This window comes from Pan troglodytes, chromosome 10 (genome assembly GCF_028858775.2).
Source record: "Pan troglodytes isolate AG18354 chromosome 10, NHGRI_mPanTro3-v2.0_pri, whole genome shotgun sequence".
Classification (NCBI taxonomy): Eukaryota; Metazoa; Chordata; class Mammalia; order Primates; family Hominidae; genus Pan; species Pan troglodytes.
In genome coordinates, this window is record NC_072408.2 from 92,529,322 (window position 1) to 92,535,321 (window position 6,000).

Below are 6,000 nucleotides of genomic sequence, written 5' to 3' on the forward strand. Positions count from 1 at the left end.
GAGGCTTTGGCAGTAAGAATTAGTATGTTATGTCTACCAGAGAGAGATGAAATCAACAGAATGAAGTTAGAAGGTGTATCTTTTATTTTAAAATATTTATTTATTCACAAACAAGATTGATAAACCTACTACATGTTAGCACAAATAGCACATTTTGTGGGGAGTTATACTGTCTTTTCCAAAATATGCAAAATAATTTAATGAAAAGATTGTCATTGCCTTACAGATTTACAAATCTCTTTAATGCTTAACAATAAAAGGATAGGTGGGTGGTATGGTTAGGCTTTGTGTCCCCACCCAAATCTCATCTTGAATTGTAATCCCCATAATCCACATAATCCCCATGTGTCAAGGGAGAGACCAGGTGGAGGTAACTGAATCATAGAGGTGGTTTCCCCCATGCTGCTCTCTGATAGTGAGTGAGTTCTCATGAGATCTGATGTCTTTACAGGTCTTTGGTACTTCCTCCTGCATTCATTCTCCTTCCTGCTGCCCTGTGAAGAAGGTGCCTTGCTTCACCTTTGCCTTCTACTATGACTGTAAGTTTCCTGAAGCCTCGCCAGAGATGCTGAACTGTGAGTCAATTAAACCTCTTTCCTTTATAAAATACCCAGCCTCAGGCAGTTATTTATGGCAGTATACAATTGACTAATAGTGTGCCACTACATTAATTGGTTGAAAAATGTTGTTTTGGTAAACAAGGAAAAGGTCTTCACACAAAAATGTACTTGGAAAAGAGAGGATTATTTTAATAGGTTTTTCAGCTAATTGAAACTATTCATTTTTTATGAAGTCAAGCCTTGAATATTTGTAATTTTTTGAAGGTTAGCTGTTACATAGAATCTAAAATATCAATAAGCTTTGATACTCACTTGTTAGATTAAAATTCAATGCTCTATCTTGCAGTACAAATGGATTTTTGATGCATGCATGAATTTGTAACATTATGCATGAATATTTGGAAAATGTGGGTTATGTAGATCTTTCAAATGATAATAGACATTATATGATATTTTAACATCACACTCCTTAATATCATCGCTGATCCCATCAAGTAAGTTTTCAAGTATTGGCAAGTTGTCACAATCACAGTGGTGGTACCATTGTTCTAGAATTCTAATTTTTGTTAAAAGCTCAGATTTTGTCAATGATGACACATACTCTCAGTTGTTCAAAGTGCAAAGCTAACTTGATTCATTTTTTAGAAAATATCTTCCAAAAATTCAAATCTGAATAACCATAGTTGATCAACCATTTGTTCTTTTAAGTACAAATGATCTTTCTTGGGTGGAAAGAGAGCCCTTAGTTCAGCTTTTAACTCAATCACATAAGTGCTTTTCTTTCAGGCAGCCCTCTAACTCTGGTATGCACTAATACTTCCAATTTCATCACACAAAATTGAAAAAGTACGTACTTAAGGGTAAAAGTTTAATACAAATAAAATTATTATGTTTCAATCAGGGATATTTTTTATTGAAACTGGCCACCGTGTGGATACCTGGCAGTGAAGAATGTAATGGCTAGCAATATAGTTTTGTGCCACTACTTTGATTCATGCTAAGGTACAAGCCTATCATTACTTTTTTTTACTGTCAATGAAAAATTGTACAGTGTCTCAATAGTGCTAAAAAAATAGCTTTGACTCAGTGACTCCTCTAAAAGGGTCTTTGGAACTGCATAGTTCTGTGAACCACACGTTAAAAACTGCTTTCCTAAGTGTTTCCGAATTTTAGCATAGGTGCGAGACAACATAAATGTAAGAAACTTACAATAATCATAATTACAATAACTAGGTTAATGCAAAAAACAGTTGAAAAATCATATATTCAAGACAAAATTCAATTAAATAGTAAATATTTTCAGATGAAATGCTATAACCTGCATGCAAAGTCTTCTAAACCTTAGCCAAGGTTTAGATGGTTTATAGAGTTATACTCAGTTACCGACAGATCTAAAATGAACTTCTTCCTGTGATGACATACTGTTTTGGCAATAACAGGAGTCTTGACAATTTTTGAATCTGTATGTCTAACCTGGATACTCCTACTCATATCTAGAGTTACATAGCTTTCTGTAGTTATGAGATATACATATATACACATATATACACATGTATATACATATACACACATATATACATATATGTATATACATATATACACACATATATACATATATACACATATATACATATATGTATATACATATATATATACACATATATACACATATATACATATATGTATATACATATATATATATACACATATATGTTTTTTTCCACAGTCCCTGGTTTATAACTTTCATATCACTTGTTATAAACTTTTGTTATAATGGGGGATATTTTAGGCCTTGGAACAGTCCTCAGGAAACAGAATCTGTCCAATCTTCTTCTGCCCTCCTTTTACCTGCCCCAGTCCTCCCCCACCTTTCTGATTGTGGGGCTTAAGACCCTCACCAAAGAGGGCCTTGCCCAATACCCTGGGTGCAATAATGCTGATGTTATAAAGCTTCCATAAAACTCCAACAGGACTTTTATTTGTTTCTCTCAAAAGTTTTACCTAAGAATATATCCTGTGTATTGGGTTCTGCTATATCTATCAGGAATCCTAAGCACACTGATGGGTAACTAGAAAGATAAATGATAAGAAAATTCACAGGGCTCAAATACTAAGAAAATAGAGAGTACGTGTGATTCATAAACACCATGAAGAACAAGAGCTTTCAACCTGGACACATCTTAGTCTGATACTTATTCTGTCACATAATATAGTAAACCTCTTAGCAATTTAAGCCTCTCTAAGAACTACTTTATTAACTTGTAAAATAGAGCTAATATCTACCAACATAGCTTATTGAATATTAAATAAAATATATATACATATGTTTAAAAATAATATATAACTAATACTGATTATGTATTAATTATGTACTAATCCATATTAATTATATGGTATATGTTATGTTACACCATGTCATATCATATCATACATTATATCATACTATATATTGAAAACTGCCCATCATATTGTATTTATGAAAAGTATGTAAATACTCAAAAATAACCACAATTTTATAGTTGAAATATGCATATGAAATCAGCTACAGTTTGAATGTAGGCTTACTACTATAGATTAGCTAACAACAGAACTAACAGTTTCCAGATCAAATAATGCAAATTATTAATTAAATGTTCAATTGCTGATTGTGATAGAAACCACAGCTGAGTAATTATAAGTATTTGTAACATGTAAATAATTTTCAGCATATTTTTTGTTTTTAATACTGACATGGTTTGGCTAGGTCCCCATCCAAATCTCATCTTGAATTGTAGTTCCCATAATCCCCACATGTCATGGGGGACCCAGTGGGAGGTAACTGAATCATGGGGGCAGTTACCTCCATGCTGTTCTTGTGATAGTTAATAAGTCTTATGAGATCTGATGGTTTTATAAAGGGTAGTTCCCCTGCACTCACTGTCTTGTCTGCAGCCATGTAAGATATGCCTTTGCTTGTCATTCATCTTCCACCATGATTGTGAGGCCTCCCCAGCCATGTGGAACTGTGAGTCCATTAAATCTCTTTTTCTTTATAAATTACCCAGTCTTGGATATTTCTTCATAGCAGTATGAAAATGGACTAATACAAATACTTTAGTTTATACAATCTTTTTGTTTTTGTTTGGTTTGGTTTTGGTTTTGGTTTTAGTGGAAGAGTTAAATAATGGGCAAAGAATGGTTTCTCATGACATCCTAGAAAAACAAAAGTATAAGGAAAGAACAGTAGAGTGGTAGAAACAGAGAAGGATAGGGATGTGGTTGACTACAGGGTTAGTCTGTTTTTGTTGCTATAAAATTGCTATAAATTACCCATACCTGAGGTTTGTTGCTATAAATTACCCATACCTGGGTGGGGTTGGGTAATTCATAAAAATGATTAATTGGCTTTTGGTTCTAAAGGCTTCACAGGAAGCATTGTGCTGGAACCTGCTCCTGGTGAGGGCTTAAGGAAGCTTCTAATCATGGGAGAAGGCAAAGGGGAGTCAACATGTTATATGGCAAGACAGGAAGCAAGAGAGAGGAAGGAGGAGGTGCCAGTCTCCTTTAAACAACTTGCCCTTGTGCACAAAATTACAGAACAAGAACTCCCTCATTACTGTAAGGATGGTGCCAAACTGTTCGTGAGGGATTTGCTCCCATGACACAAACGCCTCCCACCAGGACCCATTTCCAACAGAGAGGATCACATTGTAACATGAGATTTGGAGGGGATAAACATCCAAGACATAACAGCTACCAAGAGTCATAGGTGAATTTTGGGGAGTGATGGAACTGTTCTTTAACTTTATTATGGCAGAGGTATCATAACTCTACATATCTGTTACAACTTGCAGAACTGAAAAAAAAAAATGTGTTCCTTGATTTAAAAATCTAAATTGGGCCTCTGAAACATGAAGCAACAATTAATTGAAATGTTTTAAAAGTATTCAAAGTTAATGTGCTACGTAGACTGAAAAATTATGACACTCATTAAAGAATACCCCATTTGGAAGATTAGTATTGTTTGAACATTGTATTAGTTTGCTAGGGAAGCAATACGAAGCACCCAGAATGAGTGGTTTAAACAGTAGAAACTTATTATCTCGAATTCTGAAGCTTAGAAGTCCGAGATCAAAAGATTGGCAGTTTTCTTTTGAGTCCTCCCTCTTTGGCTGTACATAACTGTCTTCTACTTCTATCTACACATCATCTTCTCTCTGTACTTCTCTGTACAGAGATTTTCTCTCCTTATAAGGACAGTGGTCATATTGGATTCGGGTCTTCACTAAAATCTCATTTTAATTTAATTACTTATTTTAAGACCCTGTAAACCAAAAATAAAATTCTAAGCCCCCGATGATATAAATGAAACCCTCCTCTCAGCTAAGGGCATTCAAAAGTTAACCTGTAAAACTAGTTCAGGCTGTGACGAGAAGGAGAAGTCCAACATGCCTCATTACCATTAACACCAATACAGACCTTAGGACTGATAGAACAGATTCTTTGAGTCGGATAAGAAATACTTACAATCTATTCTCTTTAGAGCCTGTTACCTGGAGGCTTCAACTGTATGATAAAACCTTGGTCTCCACAACCCCTTATCACAACCCAGACATTCTAATGATTCCAGGTCTTCAAATAATAACTCAGCCAATTGCCAATCAGAAAATCTTTGAGGATCATTGGTTTAAAGTAACTTTTGTTTTGGTCTCAGGTTGTTTTATAAGAATAGGGACATATATTTCTCGTTGTTTTTAGGAACTGTTGCTCAGACCAAGGAAATAAAACCCAGGATATATTAAGTTAACATTGCGACTCTGATTCTTTATGCAGATTGCACACAAAGGTGTATATTTGTATTTTCATTCATCTTACATATCTTTTCCTCATAGTCAAATAATTAAAGTAATTTTCAGATACAATAATTTTTCTAAGAATGTTTGGCAAGAACTCTGCCAAACAAGTCTATTTAACTACAAATTGTTGCTTTGCTTATCCCTGGATGTAAAACCAATTTCCTTTTGAAGCCCACCAATCTAGGAACTTTTGCATTTAGGTGAGTGCAAAAGTGAATGTGGTTCTTGCATTGTTGGAATTTGCCATTTGAAAATGGAATACTTTCTTAAATAAATGTCGTTATGTTATACATCATTTTAATGGGCATTTCTTGCTTTATGTTTTTCTGCTAATGACTTTTTACTTGCTGTTTGTTTTATGTTTATTTTAGACTATGGAAATGATGTTAGACAAAAAGCAAATTTGAGCAATTTTCTTATTCGAGTCCAAAATGGGTCATAATGCAGTGGAGACAACTTGCAACATCAACAACGCATTTGGCCCAGGAACTGCTAATGAATATACAGGTGCAGTGGTGGTTCAAGAAGTTTTGCAAAGGAGACGAGAACCTTGAAGATGAGGAGCATCACGGCCAGCCATCAGAAGCTGACAATGAATGACCAGC

The 6,000-nt window shown here is 34.5% G+C and overlaps 1 long non-coding RNA gene across 1 annotated transcript in view; it reads left to right on the forward strand.

Moving 5' to 3' along the window:
• The window catches only part of LOC129136666 (uncharacterized), a 356,828-nt gene extending 356,260 nt beyond the window's left edge, over window positions 1-568 (forward strand). The window contains exon 4 of the long non-coding RNA XR_008538529.2: window positions 452-568. This is a non-coding gene — a long non-coding RNA (uncharacterized LOC129136666). The remainder of the gene's footprint in view (window positions 1-451) is intronic.
• The last annotated feature ends 5,432 nt before the right edge of the window (window positions 569-6,000 follow it).